This window comes from Ostrea edulis, chromosome 7 (assembly GCF_947568905.1).
Source record: "Ostrea edulis chromosome 7, xbOstEdul1.1, whole genome shotgun sequence".
NCBI lineage: Eukaryota > Metazoa > Mollusca > Bivalvia > Ostreida > Ostreidae > Ostrea > Ostrea edulis.
Genome location: NC_079170.1, coordinates 85,530,064 through 85,545,167, shown reverse-complemented (window position 1 = coordinate 85,545,167; position 15,104 = coordinate 85,530,064). Strand labels below are relative to the sequence as shown.

General features: G+C 35.2%; 1 protein-coding gene and 2 long non-coding RNA genes across 3 annotated transcripts in view; 2 read left to right on the top strand and 1 right to left on the bottom strand.

The window, feature by feature from the left end:
- The window catches only part of LOC125653998 (serine/threonine-protein phosphatase 6 regulatory ankyrin repeat subunit B-like), a 1,068,599-nt gene that overhangs the window by 731,553 nt on the left and 321,942 nt on the right, over positions 1 to 15,104 (bottom strand). The window lies entirely within an intron of this gene.
- LOC125657141 (uncharacterized) lies at positions 4,166 to 8,009 on the top strand. Its single transcript, XR_008796424.1, has 5 exons — positions 4,166 to 4,306; positions 5,379 to 5,441; positions 6,804 to 6,866; positions 7,504 to 7,592; positions 7,722 to 8,009. It is a non-coding gene; the product is annotated as an uncharacterized LOC125657141 (long non-coding RNA).
- LOC125657146 (uncharacterized) lies at positions 11,730 to 14,946 on the top strand. Its single transcript, XR_007363206.2, has 3 exons — positions 11,730 to 11,946; positions 12,836 to 12,939; positions 13,373 to 14,946. It is a non-coding gene; the product is annotated as an uncharacterized LOC125657146 (long non-coding RNA).

Here is a 15,104-nt window from a genome sequence, read left to right as displayed (position 1 = left end):
TAGAGCTCTATGCAAGTCATCTAGGAAAATCTCGACGTACATAACCTCGTAAGCATCAACAAATGACAGTAAAATGGCTATAATTTAATTCTTATTGTATCCTTGTCTGTGATTGATCAAATTCCAATTGAGGAACGCAAGTTATTTTCGTATAACCTGGTTTGGTATGGGGACACACCCCCTTGACAACCAGATGTCGGAACTATTTTTTTTCTCTCTCTCTAAATTTACATCGCAGCACTGTTTTCAGCCTTCTATGGAATAGAAAGTCAACGTGCACAATAAGATACTTCCGTTTGATACACATGTTGTTTTCTCGTTGTCAATATTAGCATCTATTTGTACGCAAATCACTGTTGTAAAACATCTTTCTCTGTATGTATGGTCGAATAATATATGATTATAAAGCGTCTACTGACCCAAACCAGGTTATACTCGTCTAACTTGCCCCAGAATTAAAGTCATTCCTTAAATACTTGATTCAATCTACAAAATTAGCTATGTGGTCTTAATTTAGCACATGAGAAAAGGTGAAGATAACGAACAGTAACCAATATATATCATAACTCCTAAAAGGAATACAAAATAAAGGTTGAGCAAACACCTTTACTGTAACATATCAGAAGTTATAGAAGGCGCCTAGGAGGAGTAAGTATCCGCTGTCGACCAGTCACACCCACTGTGAGCCTTATATCTTTATCAATTAAACGCATAGGTCATTCTCACTCTAATTAAAATTAGATTGAGGTCATTCTGTACAGGCCTCTAGGTCCCATTCCCTCTCCTTGTATTTTTCATGGTATTTCGGGTGTATTTTTTTTATAAAATATTAAATTTTATTTAAATGGAATGCACAAATCTCCCAGATAAAAGATTTTTTGAAATGTCATATCACCGATCATAAGAGAGGAATAAGGTGTGCAATTCAGCCGGCGACATTTTGAAAAAGTCTGCACTTTGCTGAGAAATCACATCGAAAAAGCAACTACATGTACCAACTGAATAGAACGACCATTCTACTGATGATTCCTGGATCAAATGTATCGCTAATTGGTGCGCAATAATTTCTTCACGCCGTTCAATTGCATCGTTTTAACCTCACCACCTACGGATGAGACCGTAAAAACCGAGGTCCCGTGTCATAGCAGGTGTGGCATGATAAAGATCCCTCCCTGTTCAATGACCATGAGCGCCAAACATAGCCCTAAATTTTCCAGCCCTTCACCGGCAAAGGTGACGTCTCCATATGAGTGAAATATTTTCGAGAGTGACGTTAAACAGTTCATTCAATCAATTAATCACCGTTTATAGCTAACGGCATCTTCGCAAGCCAAGTGTCCGACTCTATGAGAGTAAGCGAATCGGACACTTGGCTTGCGAAGATGAACTAACGGAAGATGTGGTGTTATATACAAATGTATATTCCTGTAGACCGAAAAAAATGAGACGAGATTTCTGAATACCATTTGCTGCTCGAAAAGTTAAGAGAATACCGGTAAATAATGATAAGAAATATGCAAAGATTATCTCAATTTCATCCCAGTCATAATATGCATAATCCCCTACAGAATGAAGTGCGCTGTATTAGGCCTAGTTGTAGAATTTTGACGTCATGATACAACTGAAGCAGTGACAAGTTACAGAATGATTTTTTTAGCATGCACACACATCATTTGTGCCATATATGCTGTGACAGATCTAGAGAAATTCATAATTGCATATAATGTCTATGAAAACATTTGACATCAAATGATGTGATCAAGTTGATTAATTCTAGGCTTGTGAATGGATATCAAAGTAAATAAAATAATTACCTGTATTACTAGAATTCTGGTACACTGAGATATCTCTCTCACACCTTCTTCTTTCATGTGGGTGTGTGGAAAGATTTTTTTGAAGGCCACATGTCTTTGTATAAACCTACGTCAGCATGCAGTAAGACATCAAGAGTTTCAAAGGGGAATAACTATTGGTTACAAAATGCATTTGGTTTCCATAAATCATTCACTTCAAATTGTATAAAATAGGCAGATTCCCAAACGTTTTAGTCTAGATTTATGAAGAACATATATCAGTTATTTTAGAAACTTGTGTTACTTTGTTTGAGGTGGATGCAAATAAAAGTTATCAAGACATAAAAACCATTGAATTCAAATACAATTTCACAGATTTATTCAATTATAAAAATGACCTAGGGTTGTCCATCATTCTTTTTTTTTTTTAAATAAATATTATAGGATCTGTTTTATCATTCAATATGAAAATTAGAATTTTAAGACAATTTATGTTTTACATTAACATTTCTGCAAAAACTATTAAATTCTAGAAAATAGCCAAATTTGATGTAATTGTACCTGTTTCCATAGCAACCACGATCACCATCTAATTTCTAAATATATTTTCTTGAACATGTTATATAGATGTCTCATTCAGGCGAGTTTCGTAAAAATCAGTGATTATGCAAGCCGAATTTGAGCACGATGCAGGCACGTAGCAATATGAAAGAGTGGAAGAGAGGTGCCTGATCTATTTGTTTTTTAACGATGTCCTTAATTTTCCGATATTTGGATTCATCGGCTAACTACATGTAGTTACCCCCTTTTTATCAAAGTAGTTAATGGTAGAGAAAATGTAGTAATTCTGAAGCGAAGAACCGATTAATGGGACCTATTCCACGCTTCGGTGATTTAGGATTTTTGACATGAGAGTTGAACGGACATTCTTGTTGTTAATTAAGCCTCCACCCCTTGAAAAATGAGAAATTTCGTTTATTTTGATTCTAGATATGAACTAAATAAATTTCCAGGCGCGTAGTTACCTATACACATGTATGAACGCAACTCCGTACACATCATGAGAGAGAGAGAGAGAGAGAGAGAGAGAGAGAGAGAGAGAGAGAGAGAGAGAGAGTTCTGCCGTTAAAATAATTGTGCCTCAAAATATAGATCCGATTTCCATTCAATCAAATCTATAAAGTCCTTTACGTCATGAAGTCATCAACATCATGTCGAATATCACGTTAATGAAAAGTCAAGATAATCTCATAATTCCTATAAGCAATACAAATTAGAGAGTTGGGCAAACACGGACCCCTGGACACACCAGAGGTGGGATCAAGTGTCTAGGAGGAGTAATCATCCCCTGTCGACCGGTCACACCCGCCGTGAGCCCTACATGTATATCTTGATAAGATAAACAGAGTTATCCGTAGTGTAAATCAGAGTGCCAAGAACAGCCTAACAATCGGTATGAAACACGTCAGACAGCATTTGACACTCTTGCACCCTCGATTGAAAAATTTGACCATACTCAGAACAAGCTCTTGCGTACTGAATCAGTTGAGAGATATAAACACCATATGTAGGTGATAATGGAATATTGCTACATAAATATGGGAAGTTGACGATGGAGAAGTTGAATTCATCGCGTTTGTCATAAAGTTGAGTTGTTAATTTGCCGTAATATCTACTTTCAATAAAATATCTAAGTATGAAGCAGAAGTGTCTTTTATTTCGAGTTCACAGGGATATAACGAATCGACATGGATATACTTAGTTATTATTGTTAATAGATAAAACGCCGTCGATATATCTAAATGTCGAATTAAAGGCCACAAGAGATTTTCTTCTTACGTAGAAGTTTTTGAATAAATTCTGCTTCATAGGAATATAAAAACAGATCATATATGTAAATATAGTAGACGGATTTAGGATTTTCTTTGTTATCAATAACATTTACCATGTCTACCAATCGAAAACAACGAAACAAGTAGACAACACAATTTGTAAAACAAATGTAAAGTCAGTCCAAGTACACAAGATGAGTTGGCATTATAAAACAATTCAAAAATAATTTTGTGAATTCTTTCTGTTTTGGAAATTGAAATTAAGAAACTTTGTTTATATGCACAAAGAATAGGTGATTCCATTGCCAACCAGGGCTTTCCTATACTTCGCGTATACTTATTTTCTTTCTGGCTACGCGCCTGATTTCATTTCATATCAATAACAAAGTCTCAACGAACGAGTGCAAGTGATACGAAGTGCATGCTGCTGGAACTTCATCTTAAATCTCTCTCTCTCTCTCTCTCTCTCTCTCTCTCTCTCTCTGTTATTTTTATCATCACACAAACACACAGCTTTGTCACAATTTATGTCCTTATCTGTGCACCATAACCTACCAGAGTACCTATATAAAGACGAGAGCGAGCTCGAAATCACTGTATTAAAAAAAGAATAAGCTCGTGCGGAGTAAGGAGTGCGTGAGATCCGGCATGAAGATGTCGAGGAGATATGCCCGTCATGCAGTGAGTACTAAGTTATGTCTGTGTGGAACTGTGCGGTCCTATAACTAACCCATGTAGTCATATGTCTGTTCTGTGTGGTGGTGGTGCCGTTCTGTGTGGTGGTGATGCGATCTGTGTGGTGGTGGTGCCGTTCTGTGTGGTGGTGGTGCCGTTCTGTATGGTGGTGGTGCCGTTCTGTGTGGTGGTGGTGTCGTTCTGTCTGGTGGTGGTGCCGTTCTGTGTGGTGGTGGTGGTGGTGGTGCCGTTCTGTGTGGTGGTGGTGTCGTTCATTCTGTGTGAAATCCTTTATGGAATGGCAGTATAAGTGTGTTTTGCAATGGTAGAATTGGTGTAGGTTTCAAGTATATATGCACAATCACATATATCTATTTCGATGTTATCTAGAGTATATTACGCTGTATTTGCATATGTCAATAGAAAACCCCGACCATGAACAATTATGGGGCGATTCATGTACTCCATGCACTAGGTGTGTACTCAAACAGAGTGTTACTCCACTACAAATGATGTCAAACTTAAGTTTTACAAAATTTAGAAATGTGGTTAAAGCATATTGTCAATCTGTTGTATAAAATACGTTTTTAAAAGATAAAAATGGGTAACTGAAATTTTAAAAGCATTACATTCATTCTTCAGATATTCATAAGTTAGGGTTTGTTGTTTTACGTCCCGTTGAGAATTTTCACTCATATTGAGACGTCACCAGCGGTAGGTGTAATACCAGACATTCAGACCCATGCTTAGAGTTCAGGGCCGTAGCAGTGAGGGTTCTTTAATCTAGCCAAACTATCATCTAATGTATATGCTTAGTTGTTTTTGTTTTGTTTTGTTTTTTGCTCTTTTATTAATGTAAACTTGACTTATAACTCTCTTCATGTACATGTATGTCCATCCTCTAATATTCATATCGTATATATCGTTTTTGTTTATACTTTGTAATTGAATATGTACATGTATTATGCTGATGAACCGTAAGACTCTAATGAGCCGTAAGGCTTAAAGCCAATAAACAAAAAACCGGAAACTTTTTCCTATATCTATAACGTGTTACTTTGTTCTTCTATACTTTCAGCAAACGCCATCATTTAAAATTGTGCCCTGTCGTCGGTGATGGAAAAAACAGATAAAGGACTGGGTAAGAGGGACGTATTACTTTCCCGCAAATTTTGAAAATTTTTACTTTTACTTTTTCGCAAAAATTGTTGTTCCGTTTCCGGGAAAAAAGTGCAGCTATCATTGTACCCAAGTATTACGTTTCCGCAATTTACCTGTGGCGGTTCAACGTGGGCGATTTAAGATCTTATCTATCTGTAGAATATCTAGGTTTCCACCACAAATTTGGACAGCGACTCCAGATATAGGGGGAAAGCGCATTACAAATGGGCCTTAGTCTTTTCATGCCCATTTCATTTCTATTCCTCATACTCAAATATATTTGTACTCACGAACGTGTTGAAAAATCTTCTAACAACAATTTCCATTAAAGCCGTGGCTCTGACAACACCAGCAACTTTTGTGTATATACGAAACGCGAAGTTTCCCGAATTGATTTATTTTTAAGAGCTGTCGGGTACAAATTTGGTGCCTGAACAGATATATAAGATGTTCTGGCACCAAATTTATATATATATATATATATATATATATATATATATATATATATATATATAGTTTAGAACGTTTTATGTAGTGCTATTGCTTAGAATTAAGAATTATGCAGTGCTATAAGGTGCTATGCAATACCGGTATGTCACAGATATCATTTTATCAACTGGTATGCGATATTTTATTAAGCATGTTGAATTGTCCTTTTATCAGTATTAGCAACTTTCATACTGTATATGTTGTATCGTCAGAATTTTAGAATAAATATGCCATAGCAATGCTATGTTTTTACATGTAATCCGAGAAGGAATGCTCCGTTTTTACCTGTAATCCAGGTAAGATATTTTCGGAATCATAATGTCATATGTTTTGTTAATAGTAAGAATAATTGCAAAATCGTAACTTTTCCCCCCCGGAAACATAGACACGAAATATCAATTTGCGGAAACATGGTCACCACGTAAGAGGTTGGTGGATTTGTCGGTATTTCAGACTCAATTATAATTAGAGACTTCTATAGATTTTTCAATGTTCCAAACTACATTAAAAATGCACTTCCATTAATCAATAAAATCGATAATGATTGATTCAGGGATAATTTCAGAAAAAAAATTTCAATTCATACAAAAAGCAGGTTTTGTCAATTCTTTAAAGTATGTCATTTCTATGATTATCTAAACACTTTTAAGGGCTACCTGCTACTTCTAAATATCAAATTTAAATTTATTGAACAAAACATTTATTATAACTATTTAGTATCAAAGCAAACCTGTGACATTTTGGATTTGAAAATTTCTCTTTGACCTCTACTCTTCGAGAAAAAAAAATTATTTATGTTTACTTCTTCGTCAAAAGTATAATACTGATGTATATTTAATTCATCTCATTTCAGAGCAACATCGAAGCCACAGCCGAGCTCGAATGGTACGAAGTTCTGCTGGAACTTAAATATACTGTAAGTCTCTCTCCCCCCCTCTCTCCCCCCCTCTCTCTCTCTCTCCGTTAATATTTTGGGGACGGGAGAAACATGAAGGACTGGGTAAGAGATTAGTAGATTTTATATAATTGCAGATTCCATCAGAAACGTCCATAGATTTGTCAGTATTGCAAACTCAATCAAAAACGTTCATCTACTTCAATTAATCAATAAAAATCTATAAGGAATAATTTGAAGTGAATTTCAAAAATCGTTTGTGTTTTTTCTTTTCTTTCAAAACTCCTACAAACAAAGCAGTTCTCGTCTCTTTCTTTGAAATATTTCATTTCTGTGGTTATCTATTCACATTAAATACCATTCTGATTTCTATCGATAACGATGATTTACTTTTCTTACTACCGACAATAGTTTACGTTTAGGAGACATGTGGAGTGTATTGTCATCAATGTATATCCTTCGATTTTCTCACATTTAGATTAGAGTGAGTACTAGTGTACAGCAGATTACACCGACACATAATCAAAGTACTGATAGTACTCGTGTACAGCAGATCAGACAGAAACATAATCAAAGTACTGATAGTACTAGTGATCACACCGAAACAAAATAAAAATTCTCACCCACATTCTGTTTCATTACACCATTTCTATCTCAGTACTGGCTAACAGGGGCGATCAACAGATCGGAAGACCGCCGGGATCTGCCCACTATTCCGTGACCTACCCACAAGGTGAATAAACAAAGGTATTTATCTATTTACTTAACTTTCTATAGTTCCCCCAAAAGGACATATATATGTATACCGATCATCACAGTGTGTATCTAGTTCGGAGGGACACTCCAAAGTCTTAGACATTCCCACTATCTTTATAGATTGAATGATTGGCTTGTACCGGATTCCGTAGCAATGTGAAGGTTATAGAAATATAAAGATAGGACACAGGAGGCAGACGCATCTACCGAGGGAGAACAGTTATGTGCAAGATTCAGCGACAACACTAAGCTAATCATTTAAATTCACGGTAACCTTCGATTTTTAAATAAAACCTCAGAGAACAATAGGCAAACATTGGTATTTTTGTTCATGATATAAAACTTCAAATGAAAATGGGCGAGGGAGTGGAAATGTAAATAGGTTTACCTGGCTGTTTTTAAATGCACACTATGACGAGTAAAACTTTGCACTATTATACAAATCTAGATTTATATTCGTTAATTTTGATATTTATTCATATGCAATTTATATGCGATAAATCTTGATTTATATATTCGATCTTGTTATTCATATTCCATACATCTTGATTTATATTCGATAATCTTGATATTCATTTGCAAAAATTTTGATTTAAATGCGATAAATCTTGATTTATATTCTATTTATCAAATATAAATAACAAGTTCCGAATATTTATCGAATATATATATCAAGATTTATTGCATATAAATCAATGTTCGCATATAAATATCGAGATTATCGAATATAAATCAAAAGTTGCGCACATAGATATCAAAATTATTGAATGTAAATCAAGATTTATCGAATATGAACAATATTATCGAATATACATTGAAAATGGCATACAAATCAAAATTAATTGTAAATATCGAGATATAAAAATCATATATATATATACATCGATATTGTCGAGTATGAATCAAGATTTTCGCATATTTATTCAAAATCTTCTACGTGAGATGAAAAAATCTCTCGCTGTGGCCTTCAATTTGACATTTCAATATATCGATGACGTTTTGTCTATTAACAATAGTAACTTTCATTCATATGTCGATTTGATATATCCCTGTAAGCTCGAAATAAAGGACACCACAGAGTCGTCCACTTCTGCTTCATATTTAGATATTTTATTGAATGTAGACATTAAATGTAAACTGACAACTCAACTTAATGACAAACGGGATGATTTCAGCTTCTCCACCGTGAACTTCCCACATTTATGTAGCAATATTCCATTATCGCCTGCATATGGTGTTTATATATCTCAACTGATTCGATATGCAAGAGCTTGTTCTACTTATAGTCAGTTTTTAAATCGAGGTAAGCTACTGACAAACACGTTGATGGTACAGGGGTTTCAACAGTCTCGATTAAAGTCAGCATTTCGCAAATTCTATGGCCGTTATAATGATCTAGTTCGTCAATACAACCTATCATTGTGTCAAATGCTGTCTGACGTGTTTCATACCGATTGTTAAGCCGTTCTTAGCACACTGTTTTTGACTGCGGATAACTCTGTTTACCTGATCAGGATATAGGGTTCACGGCGGGTGTGACCGGTCGACAGGGGATTTTTACTCTTCCTAGGCACCTGATCCCGCCTCTGGTGTGTCCAGGGGTCCGTGTTTGTCCAACTATCTATTTTGTATTTCTTGTAGGAGTTATGAGATTGATCACTGTTTGTTATCTTCGCCTTTCATGAATAATAAGCTTATTGAATATAAATCAATATTTTCGCATATAAATCAAAATTTGTATATTATTGCAACGTCTTACACTCATACTTGCACTCTTTTTTATGTTGTTCGATCGAACATCATTTTATGTCTTTTACAGTCGACGGAAAAAAATAGATTGAGTGTAAAGGCGTGCCTGTACCAGACACCAAGACGCTACACATGCACTACGACACGAGATGTTGTGTATTACGACACGAGATGTTGTGTATTACGACACTAGACACTGTGTACCACGATATCAGATACGTACATGTACAATATACCACGAAAGTACAGTGCTTCGACACTAGACAAAGGTGTACAACAGGACATACGGTGTACCACTACACAAGAAACTGTAAACATCCCGTTGACTGCTGTTTTGTGACGTACATGTTTATAGTGCATATTATTTGTACATAGTGTTTATATAATGATTCATTAATTTATAATGTAAGATGGTGTAACTTATTTTTATCTTCTCGGGTACAGTACTGATTCACATTCAGCAGAAGGGGTAAATACATAAAGGACAGGTTTCTGTAACTGTGAAGCTTTGTTTATGAAATCGTATTCTCAAATACACGAGAGTGCACTATGATTATCTTTTAATCTGGAAGATAACTGGGGAAGGGATGATACTGCTGTATGTGGGTGTTGATACTGCTGTATGTGGGTGCAGTTTCGTTCTAAATATGTCCATTATATTGATAATTCCGTCTTACTATTTGAGATAGTGATAGTCATATTTGTCGACTTGTGTGTATTACAAACATCGCAGTGATGCTTAATTTGGAGATGCATGTAATTATGTTTTAATACTTGAGATGATCTGAAGAGTGCTCTTAACAAATAGATTGTTTAAATGATAATAAAAATTACAAAATATACTATTAGTACACAGGTTGCTTGCAACAGACAAATCATTTTAATATGGATTGTTTGTGGGTTTTGCCGTTTTGGCAATATTTCCGCCATTTAACGGCGAATTTTATTGTGGAGAGTTTATATAAATAAGGTTAAAGCATATAGAAATTTTTGGTATAAAGTTTTCAACGGGTTATATTGAATTACAAAGAATCGTATTCATGCTTCCGATTATCACATGTTATGAAATAAAGACTATGAAAATGATTGTTATTTCTTGACATATAATGTTTGACTAGCTAAATAAGTATATGTAACAACTTCGTAGTTTCTAATCGTAACGTTACGGCTATAATCCTTCATGAATGTGAACGCGATGTGCGTATGAATCTGATATAGTACAACTATGGTACAACTATTTTAACGGCTAGGAATTCTTCGACAGAGATTAAAATAGAATGTAAATACTGTTGAACACTGCTGGGTCTATTCTTAGAATCACTACGTAAATCAGAAACACTTTCCACACAGCACTTTATTCACCATCAGCTAAGTCAACTTTCTTACACACAAAATACCTCCTTTTACTGAAGAGTCATTAACTAAGATCAAACTTCCGCCAGAGGTCGTTTGCACACAAACCAACGGAGACGCAGAGGACAATGGGTAGTATGAACTAAGATATCTAGAGTACTCTGGTCTCCCTTATGTAGAGAGTGCACGAACGGAATTGTGGGAAGGTGGACCAGACTAAAAACTAGAGTTAAGAGTTATCTCTCTTGTCATCAAATCATAGAACATATTAAGGAGGTATGCTACATCAGAGAAATTTGATGTAGATGAAAAGTGTAGGATATGTATAAAAATATTTTGAATTGGAAATTTTCAATTTTACTTTATTTTGTAAAAAAAAATACAGTTTCAGTAGAAGGTAATCTGAAAAAAATTTAAAACCCCTGCTGGACTCGAACCTGCGACCTACAGTTCAGCAGTCGGTATTCTAACCTACTGAGCTAGGTATTTAAATGGAAAAGGAAAAGTCAAATATTGCTGATATCGATTTTGTCATCCATGTTTTTAAAGGAAGTCAGCCATTATGATGATGTAGAGTACTACCTTAACAAATACAAGAAAGTCATTTGAACCGAAAGTACCACAGGTGCTTGTGGACAGGACTTCCGGAACCCCCTTCTATTCTCTTTAGAGAAGTCGAGAGGCATAGCCTTCATCGACTTCTCTTCGCAAGCATTCATATTTTGATTCTGGAAAACGTGTAAATGCCGGAGTCGGTGACGGTTTATGCTTCGACCGACGTTTCGACCCAGATGTGCCTGGATTTACGCAATAGACAACTTGTTTTCAAACATTTAGCAGTAATGCACAAAACAGTCACAAGGAAATCAACACTTACTTGCTTTTAATCCATTTTCAACATGTCCCCAGTCCCGGGTTTAAATCACAACTCTGTTTACTTTCTCTTAACTGGTCCCCTATTTTGACAACTCCCAAGACCAGTTAACGTAAACCCGGGACGGAAAGTCTCGTCATGTGACTCGCGAGAAATGACGTGAAATCGTACTTCCGGGCAGTTGTCAGTATGGCATTATCAATAATGTGCTAGCTAGACTCGCTACATTCAAAACCACATGGAGCTTACTACAAAAAGCGAGAGAGCGGTGGATAACAACTGGGTTTAGAAAATGTGTTCTAGATAGAACTCGAGTTATTACAGCGGTTGTTCAATCGTCAATACGAGACATTTTCCAACAAAGTACAGGTATGTTTACATTATAGTCGTCTGCATCATATGCACTGCACAGTCGTTTGCATCTATATCTCAGAGTTTAGTTCAAGATATCGAAAGTCCTCGATCAAAATATCAGCAATATATTTGCGTAGTTCTGATTAGACTGGTTCTTAATTGATGTGGTACCCCCCCCCCCCCCCCAATGATCTTCATCGAGTGAAAACGCTAGAACACTAGGAAAGAATAAAACTTTTTTCTTGTTGTGTATAATATGGATATACATGCATATCACTATTTTATTCTATGATTTTAAACGTTTTACAGTTTCATTTAGAAATTTATTTATATTATTTCATAAAAATATTTCTATAAAATGAAGACAGAACTTTTTATGACACCAATCATATCCAAGTCCCACGAATCAGTTTTGTTTCCACTATGTAGCTGCAGTAATTAATAATATTATAGTATATACATTTAGTATGTAAAACTGCATACAGGACCAGATCCAGAAATTCAGGAAGGGGGGGGGGGGCTTTAAATCTACGACTGGCATTTTAGATTTTTTTGATTTATCTGAATTATCACTAATCCAGATATAGTCAACAAACATTTTAGTGTGCAATTCTATATATATACTAGTATTGCAGACCCAGGAATTCAAATAGGGGGGGGGGGGGGGGGGGTCATGAGGTGGAGATCTATCTCCCCTTAAATCCACCACAGGCATATTTCATGGATTGTAGATAGAAATACATGTATATCTTATGAATGTTGGTTTATCTGAATTTCAGCTGAATTGATAGAACATGTTATATGTCTATTATGAAACATTGACAAGTCCAGATAGTCAATTTGCATTTTAGTGTGCATAATCTAAATGTTTTGTGTGACAATGACTACAATGTTAATCTTTTAGATATAAAAGGGCAAACAACACAGCTGGATAAAGCATCCTAAGTCTGCACCTCGTAAAGCTATGACAATGAGAGAAATCTATCCACCCAGGCAATCAGAATATAGGTAACTCACCAGAGCTCTTTATGCAATATATGCTCATCAAGCTATCAATATTAAAGGATATTAATTCTGTAATGAATACTTGTATACATGTAAATTCAGGTGATCCCAAAATATAAAGGTTCATCAAAAATGAATGCATCTCCAGACAATATAGAAATTTTAAATGTCCTTTACCTGCAACAGCAAAGGATGCCTGTGCAAACATATAGGGATTTTTACTAGATAAATGCAGATATCATTATAAAGTTTTTCTTTACAAATTCTATCAGACAGCAGTATAAGTAAATAAATTTTATTATGTTATATAAGAAAATGTTGAATGTCCAAATAAGAATTATCTAGCATTAGTATTTTTATGAAAGAATATATAGACATAGTGGATGTCATTTTTTTAAATACAATGTATATTTTTTTGTTTTGGTAAATTTTTCAGAGTGCAGCCCGGAAGTTGCGCTGCAGCTCAGAGAACCATGGTTATTGGCATCAAGTTCTCCATCAGCTTTACCTCACAGGCACCACTTGTGATTTCATAGTTTGAACACCAATGAACATGGAAGTGATTCTCATTCTTCAAGATGAATTATGGGAATTATACTTGGCATACATGATTAAGCCTTTGTGCCCTCTCTGCAATAACCAACTAGACAGACTTGTGAAAATTCAAATGTCTTCCATTAGTTTTATTTTGTTTTTGCTACAAATGATCAGTGTGAAGATGTGCATGAATCACCATTGTAACAATTTCTTTGACTAGCAACCTCAAATAAATGTTCACTTTATCATTTACTTGAATGCATTTAATAAAACTTGACAATGCAGAATAATGTGAGTAAGAAATTGTACATTTATAGTATCGAAGTCCAAAGGTAAGATTAATATATTGTGGAATTCATATCAGCTATTTCCTTTAGCAGGGCTTGAAGCTAACTTTTTATGTCACCAGTCCAGCTGGAATGATGGGGTATAATTTCAACCAGTCCGCAGAAGAATTTACCAGTCCAACAGAGTTTTCCAGAAATAATTAAACATATTTCGTTAATGTTATCAAAATGAAATTTAACTCAATATGCCTCAGACAATATTGTAACACTTAAATATGGGATTTATATTTACGAATCAGATTCGTCTGATATCTTCAGATCGAAGCATGCCAAATGTGTGTATAAAATTTCAAAAGAATATTTTCCAAAATGATGCTTTAAAAAATTAACCAGTCCCATCGGACTGACAAAAACAAATGTCAATCAGTCCGCCAGACTTTTAACCAGTCACAGACTGACGGGCATATGTTAATTTCGAGTCCTGTTTAGTAGAGGGTTTGCAAATGTACAAGTGTCACACAGAGTTGAAAATCTTAGTGGACAGATGTACATGTCTGTATTGTGAAGGTATATGATTTAGAATATGGATGTTTTTAATTATTCAATTGCAACTCTAAATGAATTTGACTCTTCCTGGTCTTGTAACAGCTGTGCTTCATCCTTACTGAAATGAGATTTTGATGAAAGAAAAGGTGTTATGTTCAATGTCATTCCGATTAAAGTTTATCAAATATATCAAATCCTTCATTAGCAAGAATCATATATTATCTGGCTTCAACATATCCAATACACATCAGTGATCAACAATGTCACCATCAGAGGTGGATCCAGGATAGAATTCAGAACAATTGTGCTACACAAGTGATAGCCTTTGCTGTGTGACAAATTTTGCACAATGTAGTTGCTGTCAGATAATGACTAGTTATTCATTTTTAAAGTTAAATCCAGTGTTATGTTTGTTGTATCCATTGCGATTTTTTCAGAGGTAAATTCGGCATTAAGCCCTCTGGCCTGCTAAATGTAGATCCCTTAGATTTCGGTGCAACTTCATAAGAGTCATGAGAAATTGATCACTGGTATGAACCCTTGTACCGCCCATCCTAGAAGTTGTTAAAATGGGCCCTTTCTCTTCATAACAGCCACCAACACATTGATACTTCTGAAGGAAATGATGTATATAACAGCATCTGTAACAAGCATAGACATCAAGTGAATATCATTAAAAGTATTGCAGGGGTGGATCAAGAAAATTTGCAAAGGAGGGGGAGGGGGCAAGTTTAATTCATATTATCCCCATAAAGAGGTATGTGTAAATTAAAATTATCAAAATTGCAACCCAAATTC